The sequence below is a fragment of the Lissotriton vulgaris genome, chromosome 10, assembly GCF_964263255.1.
Source record: "Lissotriton vulgaris chromosome 10, aLisVul1.2, whole genome shotgun sequence".
NCBI lineage: Eukaryota > Metazoa > Chordata > Amphibia > Caudata > Salamandridae > Lissotriton > Lissotriton vulgaris.
Window position 1 is genome coordinate 160,390,392 of NC_141698.1, and position 17,867 is coordinate 160,408,258.

At 49.6% G+C, this 17,867-nt stretch overlaps 1 protein-coding gene across 6 annotated transcripts in view; it reads right to left on the bottom strand.

The window, feature by feature from the left end:
• Positions 1–17,867, bottom strand: part of EEF2K (eukaryotic elongation factor 2 kinase) — a 259,662-nt gene that overhangs the window by 219,901 nt on the left and 21,894 nt on the right. The window lies entirely within an intron of this gene.

Sequence of the window (17,867 nt, forward strand, 5' to 3'; positions counted from 1 at the left end):
TTTCAAGGAGCTGTTACATAAAACATCGAAATTACTATCCAATGAAGTGGAGAAGTGTGGCTCAGGGGTTAGAGGCAGCAGACCCGGAAGCTGAGATCAGTCCTGGACCAGGGTTCAATTCCCCGCCTCGGCGGGTCTTGGGCTCAAAAATTCCACGGACTCGATAATTCTCGTTCCGGTGCCTACTCGACTCATGGGTTCACACTCTGCGACTCTGGGCAATAGCTTGCTTAATCTCCACTACGGCCCCTCGTGGCAGGATGCCTGGCTTTCACCTTGTGGATACCCTGCTGGGGTTATCTCACAGGGGAATACCAGGATGGATTCCTAAGGCAAGCGCCTTGATGCCTGCGGGTGATACGTGTGCTATATAAATCGCAATACATTTACAATGATTTAGTTAAAAAACTTTTAGCAGTTAAATATAGATAAACATGTATAACATAGTGCTATTTACGCTGTTAAATAGGAGTGACTACAAAAAGGTAAGGTAAGTCTCGAGAAAGGGAAAGGAAAAGCAACAGTTAGGATGGGAGAGAGGTGATGAAGAGGAACAATTGAGCTTTTATAGAAGTCTAAGATGTTTCAATGTTGCCTTAATTGAAATCTGGGACGGGTACGCCCAGACGTGGGTCCCTTGCACACTGTATCACTGGATCTAAGCTGTATCCAGCTGATGAGCCCATAACTAGGGCAAAACCGGTCCTGCATTGCTTGTGTTCCGGTTCAAGGAGGATTAAGCTGGGCAGTTCAGGCTGGACTGTTCCAACTGGAGCAGGGCCAAGACTAATTTGCATATAGCTGGGTCAAAACTGAGGTGACATGGTGTGCAAAATAACAATAACTCATTAATTACCAGTGGCTGATTTTCATTCAAGCATTTATTAATCAATGAGTGGCTTTAGGGATAGATTTTCACAGCAGTTGAGTTAAGATTGTGCTTTGTTGTGATGCTAATGTTCACAGAAATCCCAAAGCAGAGATAAAATCCCAAAAGAAGCACCTGCGCATGCGAGTCTTTTGTGCCTTAGTAAGATCAAAGTGCTTTCCTGTTGAGCATAGATCTGATGGGAAGGTGAGGCACAGAAAGGACTCTGGAAAACACTGGGTCTTTGCCTGAGGAACACCTTCCTTGTGATCTTCTGTGCTTTACTAGTGCCCAGAAGACGTCTTTTATTCAGAGGCTTTTGACAGCCATCACACCACTGCAAGCACCACAGAAGGGTGTACAGTATCCACTAAAGCTGCAAAAACCAAGAGTAAAGTGCAACAACCCTCAGAGGAGTTACCTGGAGCCACTAAACCAGGGGTTAACTCTGCACTGTTTTCTCTCAGACTTCCATGATATAACAAGTAGCCAGAAGACATCATAGACATCTAATTACAACAGACACTATTGACAGTAGGACCGCTTCAAGCATTGTGAAGTACTCTAGTTTAAGCTCTAGGTACTGTATGGTTTTACAAAGAGTCTCTTCCATTATTGGAGGTTGGGATGTCTGTATTCGTTGGTGCAGGGCTGCCCTCCAAGTGTTCTAAAACGTTTGCCCTGTGGCACCTATTTTGTTGTGTACCGACCAGCATCACATCATTTTAATTTCTAGAACACATGCAGACAAGGTCCATGTATCCCACCTACATCTGCCCTTTGCTTATCTTCGTAGGGTGGCCCATTACTTCGCGATTCCCTGGTGTTTCTACTCGTCAAGCTCAATATAAAGAGGGACACTAAGGCACAGAAAAAACAGCCCGAGTTAAGCCGTTATGGAACAGAAGGGAAGGGGCACCTCATGGACAAAGAGGGTGCCAGAAATCAATGCAAGGGAACGGAATATAAATCCAACCAAGCTTTCCGAGGATGAACGAACTCAGGGGCATATTTAAAATAAATAGGCTGTGTGCGGTGTAGCTACAAAATTGCTAACGTTGTGCTCCGTTAGTTTAAATACACAAGGATGCGCCATATTCACAAGAATGCGGCACACCCTTGCGTTTTACCTAGCACTGGCGCTAAATCTAGTTGCCTAGCGCCAACGCAAGCACCCTTGCACCATAATTCAAGGGTGTTTGCATTGCAGAGAATGATTGTTCATGTGCAGGAAGGTGTCTTTTCCTAACCATAAACAATCCATAATGGCGATTTGTAACTTCTATGTGTGGTGCTTTGTGCAGCACACACAGAGGCTGCAACTCGTCATTTTTAGGTTTCGCCTGGCCGAAGGCTGCGCACTTGTGCGCAGCTTTTCGGCGCAGGTGAAATCTTTTGTTTACAATATGGGCTTCAGGAACGTCCCCCGGCTCCCATTGGCTAGCTCCATAAATGGAGGCTAGCCATTGGGAGCTGGATCTGTCCGTCAAGGCCGGACCAGATTTGGGGGCGTTCCCGCGATTTTTTCGCTCTCCACCCACTTCTGTTCGTCATCGCGGCAGTGGGTGTGTGTTATTTCTTTTTTTCGAGTCGGCCTGTTTTCTTCTTTTTACAAGTGTCTGTTGTTGGAGTTGGCTGCAAGATTCGAGTTCCCACGAAGCGATCAGGTAAGGAGCATTTTGTTTATAAATGTGTTTTCACTTTGTAAGTTTACGTATTGTCCTGTGCCCGTTCCCGCCCCCCCCTCCCACTGTCCGTGCGCCGTTCCCGCCCCCCCTCCTCCCGCTGTCCGTGCGTCGTTCCCGCCCCCCCTCCCGCTGTCCTGTGCCCGTTCCCGCCCCCCTCCCGCTATCCGTGTGCTCATGGTGCTTGTTCTATATGTGAATGCTTCGGCGAGCACCGCGACTCCAAGGAGTACACTGCCTCTCAACAAATGAAGCCGAAGGCATTGCGGAAGTGGCGGATGAGGCTCCTGACAACGTGGTGGTCAATCCTCTGAATCTCGCCGATCTCAGTCTCCTTCCCGATCAGTGGTCCCTACACAGAGCCATTCCAGGAGCTGTTCCCATAGACTTTCCTCTCCATTGATGTTACACAGTAAATTCCTTTGCAAACGGTCGAAGTCACAACATCTCCCGGCTTAGTCTCCTTATGATGTGGTTTCCTACGGCTCGTCGCGCTTTCAAGCGGAGGACCCTGTGCACGAGTCTCTCCCGTGCCTCCCTGCCTTTACTGGAGCCGTGGCAACTTTAACCAAATGAGATATTATTATTGTGCTTGCTACGCCATCTTTGGGTTTTCACCTTCTCCTGGCCCAGCCTTTGGGCCCTAAGGAGGTGACTGGTGCTTTGACTGTACCCAATGCCGGGGGTTTTGCCTTAAGCTGCAGTTAGGCCCTTATACACATCGAAGATGTTCACACCTGCGGCGCTGATTGACTGTCTCGGTGCACGACCCTCCGGGGCTCACTCCTGTGACGTCTGCCTCCCCTTATTCTGTCCACAGTGCCATCGGCACGGTCAGAGGACCTTCCACTGTCTTCTCCCCACATTAGTATGATGCCTGATCGGCATCGATCGATGTCGAGTGCAGCGCCAATGCATCCGGGTTCAGTGAAACAATTTTAGGAAGAAAATGAGGAAGGGGTTGAGCTTGTGCAGCCAATGACTACGGATCCTCCTTTGGTGGATAGTTAGATTGCTGATTTGTGTGAAGCAAGCGGGTTAGACTCTTCCCCTGCTTCTGGCCTTCTTTATCCTCCCGGACTGGTCACGGAAGACAGCTCTTTTTTGGCGGACATTTTGGAAAGGGGGGCTGTAGTTTTATATTTGGCTCTTCCTTCGGTGGCAAAGTTTACAGACCCCCTTGTTAAAGTTCTTCACCCTCAGCCAATCAGTTGTTAAGCCATTATTGCCCTTTAGTGAGGCGCTGCCTGATGTTTTGTTAGGGGCCTGGTCTAAGCCAAATACTGGTGCTCCTGTGGACTGTTTTATTGCCCACAAGCACTGCCCTCCCGCCACCAACCCGGATTGTCGCCTGCCAACCGACACGCCGCAGTTTCGTGCTGCAGGTCGCTACGGTTTCTCATGATCTGAATTGACTGCCTCATACTCTGCTTGACTGAGAATCCTGGACACAGGACTCTTGTGGAAAGCATATTTTCTCTTCCACCGGTGCTGCTATACGTTCCATTAACACATCTCGCGTCCTCAGGCATTTTTCTCATGCCTTATGGGATTCGTTGGCACAGCTTTTGCTATCGCTCCCAGATGCTAATTGGAACTATCTGATCTAGCTGATCTTGGATGGGCAGCAGGCTGCTTAGTTAATCATTCAGTGTGTGATGGACACCACCGATTCGGTTCACCATGCCATAGCTTCTTCTGTGGTGTTGTGCCAGCAGGCTTGGCTTCGTACCGCTGGGTTTTCGGAGGCAGTCCAATCCACTTTAGTTGACCAGGGTTGTGGAATTCCTATAGCCCGACGCCCAGGACATATTGTTTGGGGTTAAGGGCAACAAGTTTTAATGTGTATTTTGTCCTTGGGACAAGTAGGCCCATCTCCCTGTAGCACAAACCCTTTGGCTGCCAGTTTGCAGTACCACTTTTAAGGTCAGGGAAGGGCACTGCCTGTAGTTTAGTTAATATTTGTGTGCATATGTTAATGCTGTTCAAATTTGTATTTATGGTTCATTAATTTAAAGCCTTTATTATTAGGGTGAATGCTCTAAATAAATGTAAATTCTGACTGCACTACTGACAGTGGTTCCAGTATAAAAATGTATACAGTACACGGTTTGAAAGTTGAGCTATATGAGGCTATGATAATGCTCCCAGAATGCTCTATGATTAGATGCAAATCTTTGCAGAAGCTTGAAAGCAAGATTAATGATTCTTAGCTTTCAATATAAAATGTTCCTAAATGAAAGTAGGGAAAAAACATTTTGCTAAACTACTGTAAAATTTCAGGTACCATTTCTTTGCAGCATCATTTAGTAAAATGTGTTGTTGCGTGCTAGTATTTCCCAAAGATATTCATATTGGAAAATCAGAGTAACCAGTCTAAATAAGATTATGGAAAACAAAACAAAAAAAGTATTGGCAAAGCCAGGAAATCTTAAATTGCTGGTCAGTGTTTTAGTTTTAGAAATACATAACTTGTTTCGGCATTGTTTTTGTAAAACCTTATTGATGTGAGAGCTGCCGGGCCCTCACCATTACAACAAACATTGCCAAAAGCAAAAATAGTTTTTGGTCTCAAAAAGCACACACTGCCAAATTAGTTATTGGCACTGAACAAAACTATGTTGTGTGCCGATATGCTCCTTGTGAAACAGCAGAATGCTGTCACTCACAGTGAAGCCAGCAAATACACAGAGAGAGAGAGAATTTCAAGAAACCCAAAAGGTCATGGTTAAGGCCAGACAAAATTAGGGGCCCAAATATTAACCCCTTCCATGCTGATGACAGAACGGTTCCGTCATCAGCATCGGTTGAGCTGTGCTGATGACGGAACCGTTCCGTCATGACTCCGGCCGCACAAGGCGGAGTCAGCACAGGCGGGGAATACGCCCTGCACGCAAGGGGTTAAAGAAAGTCTCAAAAGTGCACCCTTGGTATATGTACTTTCATTAAGTTTAGCTATATGGTTTTCATGAATTCACAAGAATTTACAGAAGTAGGACAAGAAATTGTAGTCCTTGAAAATATTTGTGAACTGCTTTTTAGCATGAGCAATATGTGCAGGTGTAGATTTGCTTATGCTAAAACCTGAGTGTTTGCAAGTTCATTTTCCCTCCAACCACTTTTTAGGTTTCGCTGGGGGGCGGAGCCGTCAGGCTCCTCCTCCAGCGAAATCTGTAGTTTCTAGTATGGGTGACTTTACCCCGCCTCTCTGCTTCATTGGCTAGCTCCATAAATGGAGGCTAGCCATTGGAACAGAGAGGCGTCCGTCAATGCCGGACCAGACACGGGGGCGTTCCCGAGATTCTTTGGCTTTTGCCGACGTCACGCGACGCCGGGAACGCCCCCGTGTCTGGTCCGGCATTGCCGGCACTTCTACGTCTCTCCTGCCCCGTGTCGCATCTGTCCCCGGAGAAAAGCCGCCACCGAGACTATCATCGGGCTCGGGGCCGCAACGTTTGTTTCCCCCCTTGGTTTTGGGGTTGCCAGCCTGCCTGCAAGTGCCAAGGTATTTTTGATATCCCCCGCGGTGCGAGCCGCCCCTTCCCGCTGACTCGCACCGCTCTGTGTCTCTCTGCCTGCCTGCAGCTCCGCGCTGCGAGAGCGCTCCAGCCCCTCCCGCTGGAATCCTTTAGCGGTCGGGTCCAGCAGGCTGCAAACGAAGCCCCCGCCCGCGTGACTGAGGCGGCGCTGGGTCCTTGGGCCTTCCCTAACCCTGGATAGCCCTGAGGTCGGTGGTTCCCCCCCGAGTGGGTCCTGTAGACCAGGGGGGCCATCCGCTCTACAAGACCCGACCGGGCCGATCGCGTCTCACGCGGGAAGCGTGAGACTTGTTTTATGTCTGACGGGCTTGTTCACGATCGTCAAATACAAAATCTGCGTCTACAGGTTTATGCTCAGTTATTGAATGAACCCTCCCAGTTGACTCTATAATCTCGATAGGAGCTGTCTTTGTGTGAGTGGGTGGGGGCTCAGAGCTGTCACACAGGGGAGAGACTCCCCGCTGGGGACTGAGTGCAGATAGTTTGGAGGCGGAGTGCTGACAGTGCCGGAGTTAGCTTTGACACAGGTGGGAGCCGTGGAACGGGACCTGTGGGAGTGGCTGAGGGCTGGGAGCTGTCATCCGGGAGAGGGTCGGAGACTCGGAGTAATGTGTCCGGCAACGGAGAGTCCCAGTACAGGACGGAGCTTTAATACAGGCAGGAGCTGTCTAACAGCATCTCTTAGGGGATGTTTGAGGGCGGTGCTATAGCTGTCCCATGCGGAGAACGGAGTCCTGCGTACAGGAGGCTGGGACAGACGCCGGGAGGAGCTCAGCTGTCTAAGAGTGAACCTGCCAGCGGGGGGCGAGTGGTGAGAGCTGAAGCGTCACCGGGGAGAGTCCTCTGTGCAGGAGGGAGTGCTCTCCTAGGACAGAAATAGTTAATCTCGGCGAGCAGCGCCGCGGAGGGGGAGTGGCTCGGGCAGTTTTTTTTCAGTGACGGAGAGTCCTGCGTTTGGAAGGGAACGGATCTTGGATGCAGATAGGAGCTGTCTTTGTGTGAGTGGGTGGGGGCTCAGAGCTGTCACACAGGGGAGAGACTCCCCGCTGGGGACTGAGTGCAGATAGTTTGGAGGCGGAGTGCTGACAGTGCCGGAGTTAGCTTTGACACAGGTGGGAGCCGTGGAACGGGACCTGTGGGAGTGGCTGAGGGCTGGGAGCTGTCATCCGGGAGAGGGTCGGAGACTCGGAGTAATGTGTCCGGCAACGGAGAGTCCCAGTACAGGACGGAGCTTTGATACAGGCAGGAGCTGTCTAACAGCATCTCTTAGGGGATGTTTGAGGGCGGTGCTATAGCTGTCCCATGCGGAGAACGGAGTCCTGCGTACAGGAGGCTGGGACAGACGCCGGGAGGAGCTCAGCTGTCTAAGAGTGAACCTGCCAGCGGGGGGCGAGTGGTGAGAGCTGAAGCGTCACGGGGAGAGTCCTCTGTGCAGGAGGGAGTGCGCACACGGAAGAGAGCTGGTTAACTGCCTCTTGTGTGGTTCATTCGGCGCGAATAGGACTGGGCCAGGTACGGGTTGGCCTTAGTGTGAGATTAACCACTCAGTAACTAGCACTGGGGACCGGTGTCCCGCGTGCGAGCGGACAATTTGCTTTTCATACTGGTTAGCTGGTGCACTGATAACATGGGTTACAGCCCTCAGTAGCTTCTCATTAGAGGCCCTCTGGTGTGAACCCGATGCCTTCCTGCCGCCAGTGGCACCCCTGTTTGCGAGCTAAACCCTCCGATAGCTTCCTTAGCGCTACCCCTGGCACGAGCTCACTCACTCAAAGGTCTTGTGGCGCCCCAGTGTGGAACTAAATATTCCGTACTTTTTTGAGACTGGCGGTGCACCGCTACCTCTGCATGTGGGATTAAACACTCATTGGCTTCCAGTGCCTCGTGGCAGCTGTTGGTGATGCAATCATTCAGTACGGTTTGGTGTCGGCGGTACCCCTATGCGTGGCTCACAGTGCTGTGGAATATGAGTGGTGCACCGCCACCCCCAGCGTGCCCTCAGTCACCCATTGCTTCCCGTGGGTTATAGCAGCATGGTCTGGAGCTAAGCAGCGGGCACTTCCTGGATATCAGTGGTGCACGAGCGCACCCAGACCCAGAGAGAGCCGCAGCGCGCCCCTTGACATCCGCCTCAGTGCCTCCACGGCCAACAAGCCACTGAATCCCCGGCGATTCCAGCATTGGACTGACTCTCAGCTCGAAGGCTAGCCTCTCTTTTTTCTAGATGGACGTTTCAGTGCTAGGTCGCCCAAGGGCCTACATACAAATAAAATAAAAACGAAAAATGAAATAATTACAAAAAACAATACTGCACTGCACCTGACTTACTATGGAGGGAAACTCCTCATTGTCCTAAAATGACCCAAAACAATCCTTTGTATTCCCTTTCTAACATCGAAGGAGATTACTCAGACGAAGGTCGCCCTGACCTGTGCACGTATAACGTTTCAGACGACAGGACAGCTCGGAGTATCCGGGGTTTATTGCAGTGTCCTCTGTAGGTCACAGGATTCCAATCTTGGAGGGCCCGGCTGAGGTTTCCGTCTTCTTAGAGAGATACAATGTGCGCTATTCAGCTTTCTAACAAGCATTGTTTAGGCATTTTCGTATCTAGTGGATCTGAAGTGAATCGATAGTAATACAGATGATAGATCGATAAACACATTAAGGGTTGTTTTTTCTTTATCTCGCGCGTCTTCTTAAACTAGTCAAACCTAGCACATTGTTAACGACCCTTCATGACAAACCATCTGAAAAGCAAACCGTCTGTAGAGGTGCAGGTTTATTACCATCAGTCTGCAACTGTATTATGTGGGTCTGATATAAAAATGTTGCTATGGCCCTGTCAACTAGACACCTGACTATGAGGATTTGACACCTGCAACAGGTCTGTGCGTGACCAACTAACCAGATAGGATCAGGGGCCTATTTATTTATTGCATATTTAATCCCAGAATCTGTCTCTTGGCGCTATTCACAGAAATTAGATGTTTATTGTACCAAACTCAAAAGTACTAATTTTATCACCCTTTGTAGAGTGAAAGTTCTCCGGTCTCACCCAGGCAGGGTTTGCGACCTCTTCCTGCCGGGTTCTGCACCTGGAATTCTTTTTTGGTTTGTGCACTGACTGGCCCTCTAGCCATATATTGCACTGTACATTTAGTTGGAATGCATGCATGGAACGATGAACTTCCCTTGGGATGTGAGAGCTGTGTGGGCTGTGAGAGCTGTGTGGGCTGTGAGAGCTGTGTGGGCTGTGAGAGCTGTGTGGGCTGTGAGAGCTGTGTGGGCTGTGAGAGCTGTGTGGGCTGTGAGAGCTGTGTGGGCTGTGAGAGCTGTGAGAGCTGTGTGGGCTGTGAGAGCTGTGTGGGCTGTGAGAGCTGTGTGGGCTGTGAGAGCTGTGTGGGCTGTGAGAGCTGTGTGGGCTGTGAGAGCTGTGTGGGCTGTGAGAGCTGTGTGGGCTGTGAGAGCTGTGTGGGCTGTGAGAGCTGTGTGGGCTGTGAGAGCTGTGTGGGCTGTGAGAGCTGTGTGGGCTGTGAGAGCTGTGTGGGCTGTGAGAGCTGTGTGGGCTGTGTGGCCTGTGTGGGCTGTGAGAGCTGTGTGGGCTGTGAGAACTGTGTGGGCTGAGAGAGCTGTGTGGGCTGTGAGAGCTGTTGGCAATGTAAATAACAATGCCATTTATTTATAAGTTAAAAAAAAAAAAAGAAATGTCATGAGCAATGCCAATAACTCTAACTTTTCCAAAGGCGAAACCATTGCATTGTAAATGCTTGTTAGGTTTCGCTGGTGAGCGGAGCCGATTAGGCTCCGCCTCCAGAGAAATCTAATGAGTATAGTAAGCACTATGGAAGACGCCCCCCGTCCGATTGGCTAGCTCCATAAACGGAGCCTAGCCATTGGACGAGGGGCCTGTCCGTCAATGCCGGACCAGACACGGGGGCGTTCCCGAGATTCTTTGGCTTTTGCCGACGTCATGCGACGCCGGGAACGCCCCCGTGTCTGGTCCGGCATTGCCGGCACCCGCCTTCCGTCGTCAGCGTCTCTCCTCCCCCTTTCCCGCCCCCTCCCGCTTGTTATATTTTTATTTACGGGTGCCACCCCGTTTTTATTTAATTATTGGAGGCCGGTGCCCACCCGGCATTGCTCCGTGTTGATTTCACCGCCGCTGGCCCGGAGATCGAGCAAGAGGAGCTGCGCCCGCCTCCCTGCCAAGGGCCGCGCTGCCATTGGCGGCCCTCAGCGCAGGAAGCCAGGCACGCAGTGGTGCGACGTGGGCGGGGCCTCGAGGCGGCCATTTCCGCTTCCCCTTGCCCGGGGGAAGCCTGCTGGTGGTTCGTTGCCGGTCTCCCGTGTGGAGAGGGAGACCGGAAAAGTATAAACCCCTCCCTTAATCCCCTGCCCCGCAGTTACACCCCAGACCCGAAGGACTTCCTTTGATGCCGCTTCTGCTGTTCGAGGGTTCCCTCCTCCCTCCCGACGTCCGTGTCTTTTCCCGCCCCCCTCGTCCTCTCCCGCCCCCCCGTGTCCTCACAAACAAATATTGGTGTCCCGTCCCGCCCGCGGGTTTCTTCAGCCGGCCGGCCAATCCCAGCGCGGCCGGCCGGAAGTGCCCGCCCCCCCCCCGCCGCCCAGCGCGAGAAGAGGAGCGACGGCGAGCGCTGGAAGTCTGCGCTGCTCCCGGCCGGGTGACAGCAGACTGGGAGCCCAGAGAGGAACTCCCGCAGCACCCGGGTGAAGCGAGGCGGGACTGGCCTGCAGCGCTGCCACCCCGGCCGCCTCACTTGGAAGGAGGAAGAAGCGGGCGAGGGTGGGGGGCTAACCGGACAGGAGCGGAGGGCCGGCCAGCCGAGGAAGTCCAGGTGAGTGGTTCCTTTCCTGTCCCCCCTCCGCTACTGACGCTATAATTTCCTGATTTTGAACTGAGAGGGAAAGCAGGCAGCCTGCCACCCCGTGGGCTGCGGGGGCTGCCCCGCCTCGCAGGGCCTTGTGATCGATGTCGCTTTCATAACTGTGTGAAAGTCAATGAATGCTTGTGGGAGTTGCACCTTTAAATATGCATTTTTATTTCCATCAAAACTCAAGTTGATCAGTGAAGACCGCCCATGTTTTCTTGACTCCAGAGGACATGTGGACCAGGCTCCATGCCAAGGTACTGGCTCAGAATCCCTCCGAGACCGTGGCCACTGGGGAATATCCACGGGGGAATAGGCGATAGAAGTGGAGAACCATTAAGGTCCGTTAGGGCCAGGCAGCGGTAGGGACGTAGGCACAGGTTGTGAAAGAGTTCTTGCTGCACAGCCCAAACCCCCTTTGCCCTTTTGTGAATGGAGCAGCCTTCAGAGTCTGACTCACACACGCGTGGTTCTGGGTCTTCAACAGATGGTGTCCGCTGGGGCCTGAAACTCACTCCACAGGCAGGCGATGGCTTGTAGTTCATGTCAAACTGGGCCCCATGTCCTCAAGCTTATTGAATTGGACTGCTGGCAGGATTGAACAGCACCTAAGCCTCTAAGATTCTGGCGGGCTGACTGATGGGCCTGCACCAAGGAGATGATGGGCACTTGCTCTTTCACTCTATACAGAGATTCCAAAGTGGACATGTTTCACCCATTCAACCGTTTATCTAAATATTATTTACTCATAAAGGGTGCATGGCCAGGGACTTGAATGTCACCTGATATGGGGGCGGATGCTTGCCATGTTGTTTTTGTTGTTTTATGTTTGTTTTTATTGAGCCTTTTCACACTGTCGAGTAACTTTGGTATGCATATTAATGGCGGAGAGGGTTACGATACAAGAGTGTGAGCAGTGCTGGACACGAGATGCATGAGAGCTTTGGGCCAATGTGCGCTACCGGGAATACACATTACCGTCGCATGCCATGAGAATACGCACACAGATAGTCTTACCCCACAATACAATGTGATAACATGGAATGTGAGTGGTTCGGTAACTCCTTTTAAATGATGCCAAATTTATGCCTACCTCAAGCACTGTCATGCATATTTTGCCATGTTAGAAGAAATGCGTTGAACACTTACAGAACTCCAAAAGGTCCACACCCACTGGCGGGCACAGGTCTGTAGCACATACTTATTGGCATTTGCATGAGGAGAGCTTATATGGATCATTTCTGGGGTCCCCTATGTGGTGGATAACTTCGGTGCGGGTTCCGGAGGGAGATATGTAATAACGGAGGAACAGCTAGACTTGGCCCAGCTGACTCTAGTAGGGGAATGTGCATCTAGCTCAGTGCATTTTTTTACTCTGATTTTTAATGCTTCGGTAAAAACAGCAACTTACCAAAATATATGGAAGTATGCACTATTTCTCCCTTTAGCCAAAAAAAAGCTGGCCTTGAGGCATCTACTCTAGCAAATTATCGTCCCATCTAACTGCTGCCATTGATGGCCAAAATATTTGACAAATTGGTCAACTGTAAGGTTTCCTCCTTCTTGGAGGATAACTTGCTTGACCCTTCCCAGTTTAGAGTGAATACCTGCACCGAGAATACGCTCATTGCAGTTTTGGATAATATTAGGCTAAAGGTAGATCAGGGTTCAATGGCTCATTTCTTTACAATAGACCCCAGTCCATCCAGCTGGGCCAATTTAGATCTCTTCCCCATACCTCCGAATATGGTGTATGTTGAACCACTGGCCAATCTGGTTAAAAAGTGGATCTTTGACATTTGCTCTTATGCTAACGACGATCAGCTGATCATGTTCTTGGGCGACGGTCCGTCTAATACCAAGCAAGATCTGGCAGGCTGTCTCTCGGTGGTGGCTGGCTGGATGTCAGTGCACTACCTGAAGCTCAATGCAGAAAAATGTTAAATCCTGCTGTTTGGTGGTGCTGAAAACGCATTGAATGATTCCTGGTGGCCTCCTTCGCTTGGCACCGCTCCAGTGCAGAAAAAAGTAGAAGAAAATCATGGTATCATTGTAGATCAACACCTCACCATGAAAGATCAGGTGTTGGCGACCTTCGGCAGTTGTTTTGAACTGCTTAAGCTTCTTAGAAAATTGTGTAGATGGATTCCGATGGATTGACGCTGTATGGTTGTTCAGGCTTTTATAATCAGTCGCCCAAGTATGGAAATGCATTATATATGGGAATGGCAGACTATCTGTTTACCTCCAAACGATGTTGTAGTTAATAGGCAGGCTGTGGGTCACGTGCACCATTGCAGAGGGTGTGCAATTCATGAGCAAGCTACGTAGTCCCATGATGATTGTTTTGGCTACATTGTGTTTGTGGTGTATTTGTGTGTGTATTGTGTTTGTTTTCCATGCTAGGTATAAACCGTGGGCAGGATGGGGCTGTCACATGCTTCTCACCATGGTTTGCTTTGTGAGTGTGGTAAATAAGGATGCCTACTTGTGCTTGTTGGACAGAGGGAGGGGTGTGCCCTGTATGCTGTGTATCTAGTGTCTGCTGACTGTGTCTATAGTGTCTGTGAAGTAATGTGCAGTATATTCTACCAGTCAGCTGGAAGAGCGAAGAAGTAGTGCTGAACTGCTGTCAACGTGTTCCTGGTGGGGGTTTATTGCCAGTGGACTTACTTCGTACAACCCACTTCTTGTGCCACATCGATATGCGCAGGTATGGCTTGATACGTGCTGTGGTCAGTTCCTTTCAGCCGTCTGCATTGGACATCTTGCTCTATATGAAGACAGCTATGGACTGAATTTCTGCTTGTAACTACCCCTCTTTGTGTCGACTTCTAGTAATAAATCTCCATTTGTGATACATTTTACCCGGATATATTGCTTACTTCGTCATTACGCTCCATTCACTATTGAACAATGAAAGTAAAAGTACATGACCTAGGAGATTCCTGTACGTTTACCCCCTTTTTAGGTCTGGCTTGATAGCCCATCTGCTGCGAGACCTTCTGTGATCATCAGGGGTACTACATAGAGTTGCTCCGGCTACGCACACATGTTGGTTGTCAGAAGCACAGCATGTGATTGGACATCAGTTGTAGTAGTCCGGCTAAGATATTGTTTAATTGCACTTATGAGTCATGCACCGTTCATGATATGCTTTATAGGTACTTTATTTTCCCCACATCGCCAAGGACTCGACCATCCCTCAGCACTGACACCGCAAGCTTTAATAACCACAGAGCTAAGGTTGAAAACAGTAGTGTCCGTCTGTCTGTGTGCCTGTAGTGTCCGTCTGTCTGTGTGCCTGTAGTGTCCGTCTGTCTGTGTGCCTGTAGTGTCCCGCTGTCTGTGTGCCTGTAGTGTCCCGCTGTCTGTGCGCCTGCAGTGTCCATCTGTCTGAATGCAATGTCCGTCTATCTGTGTGCCTGCGGTGATCGGCTGTCTGCCTGCCTGCAGTGTCCGTGGTCCGTCTGTCTGTGTGTGTGCCTGCAGTGTCCGTCTGTCTGTGTGCGTGCAATGTCAGCCTGTCTGTGTGTCTGCAGTGTCCGAGGTCCGTCTGTCTGTCTGTGTGCCTCCAGTGTCCGTCTATCTGTGTGCCTGCAGTCTCTGTCTGTCTGTGTGCCTGCAGTGTCTAAGGTCCGTCTTTCTGTGTGCGTGCTGCAATGTCAGCCTGTCTGTTCGTTCCCCCAGCAAAAAAAAGTGAGCAACCACTGTCAAGGAAACCACAGTGTCATGGAGCAGCCCCTCTCCTATCTGTTCCTTCCTTCAACAAATCTCGCACAGGGTGAAACGCCGAAGATGCACCACTCCGTGCCAGCAGGAATAAGAGGACTTTGCAAACAGCAAAAAAAAAAATGGAGCACATTAAAACTTGGCTGCGCAGCCATGTAAGAGGCAGGGCATGTCTGCGCTTGTGCAAAGTAGTATATTATAACCAGCCACGTAAGAGGGCCGATCTGCGCTTGCGCAGAGTCCCCATCTCCAGACCTCACACGCGTCACCCAGCATCACAGGCACTGGTCACGCTCGAACCCGCGCCATCTTAAACCTTTGCACCTAGGATCTCTGTGCAAACCAGAGCGCTCCACAGCCCGGGGATGAAGTGCTGTGTAAATGTCACAGTGCAGTACATGGTATAGGCCAATTCTACTACAGTACCTGCTTCAGTGCACACTTGCACTGAGAACAACTGCTGTGCTGTGACAGCTGTGTGTTTGCAAAAACAACAGGTGATGGACCGAACGTGGATCAATGTCACACATTCAACCCAGTCAATTGTTTTTTGTAATTTTCTCAGTGACAGCTGTGTGGGCGGATGGCTGTGAGCTGTGTGGGCTGTGAGAGCTGTGTGGGCTGTGAGAGCTGTGTGGGCTGTGAGGGCTGTGAGAGCTGTGTGGGCTGTGAGAGCTGTGTGGGCTGTGAGAGCTGTGTGGGCTGTGAGAGCTGTGTGGGCTGTGAGAGCTGTGTGGGCTGTGAGAGCTGTGTGGGCTGTGAGAGCTGTGTGGGCTGTGAGAGCTGTGTGGGCTGTGAGAGCTGTGTGGGCTGTGAGAGCTGTGTGGGCTGTGAGAGCTGTGTGGGCTGTGAGAGCTGTGTGGGCTGTGAGAGCTGTGTGGGCTGTGAGAGCTGTGTGGGCTGTGAGAGCTGTGAGGGCTGAGAGCGCTGAGAGCTGTGTTGGGCTGAGAGCTGTGTTGGGCTGAGAGCTGTGTTGGGCTGAGAGCTGTGTTGGGCTGAGAGCTGTGTTGGGCTGAGAGCTGTGTTGGGCTGAGAGCTGTGTTGGGCTGAGAGCTGTGAGGGCTGAGAGGGCTGTGTGGGCTGTGAGGGCTGAGAGCTGTGTGGGCTGAGAGAGCTGAGAGCTGTGTTGGGCTGAGAGCTGTGTGGGCTGTGTTGGGCTGAGAGCTGTGTGGGCTGTGTCGGCTGTGGGCTGTGTGGGCTGAGAGAGCTGTGTGGGCTGTGAGAGCTGTTGGCAATATAAATAACAATGCCATTTATTTATAAGTAAAAAAAAAAGAAATGTCATGAGCAATGCCAATAACTCTAACTTTTCCAAAGGCGAAACCATTGCATTGTAAATGCTTGTTTCTTAACTCTGGAAGAAGATTTGTGTCTGCCATTATCAGGAGTACATTTCCAACATTACTCAGTATGGGACAAGATTAGAGAAGAGTTGTTGAAAACCCTTAAACATGCAGGTTAGTAGGTTTGCACAGACTCAAAAGGACATTCCAACCCTGAAACTATTGCTTACCACTACCTTCAGTCCCAGTATGTAGATCTGCCGAAACATGGCAACATAAAGGAATTGCTATTATTCAAACACTGAAAAAACAAAGTGTAACAATGGGTCAACAAGAAAATTGTGCAGCTATCTAAATGACTGTGTGTGTGTATTGAAAGAACACAATCCCTGAATCCAAGGTATTCCTGGTGAAAAATATGTTCCCCTCAGATACCCGTCCTGTACCGCCCTACATCACTTGGGATCCTTCACCCGAAGGAAGTGGAAAGAACCACTTAGGATTAGGTAGATTGTGGCCTAATCAAATGTGAAGGAATACAGAGTGTATGAGTATAGACTATGTGGTGGTATCAGGGGGCACAAGAAAATATATAGGTAAGCAGTGCAATAAGTGCTCGTTGTAGCGTGTAATAGTGAAAAAATTAATATTGGGTTGTGGGAGTGGAAAAAGAGTTTATTGGGGTCCTACCCACACCCAAGGTTAAAAAACAGTGCGAGTAGTATTAACAAATAACTACTGAGGTCTTATCTAGGTCGACATGTTTCTGCAGTTACATTGGCTCAAGAGATACCAGTCTGCTTCATCAGGACCTTGTTGTTAATAGAGTGCTACTGCTAATATTGAAGTGCAAAGTGTGTATAAAAAATCATATCACCTGAGAACACCGGTTGAAATGATCCATACAGTCAACAAAAGACAGACACACATGTAAATACAAAAAACACACAGTTAGTGGCGATAGCTGCAAATGCAGAGATAATCTCGTGATGTTCAATTATATGCCACTAAATTATAAACACTCACCCATGGTCTGGGGAGTCCATTCCCCAGACCATGGGTGAGTGTTTATAATTTTGGCTAAATCCAGGATATGTGCACCTGGTTCAATGAGTTGATTGTTGTTACAACCACTGACCATAAATGTTTGGCATATAATTGAACATCACAAGATTATCTCTGTGCATTTGCAGCTATCGTCACTAACTGTGTGTTTTTTGTATTTACATGTGTGTCTGTCTTTTGTTGACTGTATGCATCATTTCAACCGGTGTTCTCAGGTGATATGATTTTTTATACACACTTTGCACTTCAATATTAGCAGTAGCACTCTATTAACAACAAGGTCCTGATGAAGCAGACTGGTATCTCTTGAGCCAATGTAACTGCAGAAACATGTCGACCTAGATAAGACCTCAGTAGTTATTTGTTAATACTACTCGCACTGTTTTTTAACCTTGGGTGTGGGTAGGACCCCAATAAACTCTTTTTCCACTCCCACAACCCAATATTAATTTTTTCACTATTACACGCTACAACGAGCACGTATTGCACTGCTTACCTATATATTTTCTTGTGCCCCCTGATACCACCACATAGTCTATACTCATACACCCTGTATTCCTTCACATTTGATTAGGCCACAATCTACCTAATCCTAAATGGTTCTTTCCACTTCCTTCGGGTGAAGGATCCCAAGTGATGTAGGGCGGTACAGGACGGGTATCTGATGGGAACATATTTTTCACCAGGAATACCTTGGATTAAGGGATTGTGTTCTTTCAATACACAATCACACAGTCATTTAGATAGCTGCACAATTTTCTTGTTGACCCATTGTTACACTTTGTTTTTTCAGTATTTGTAGG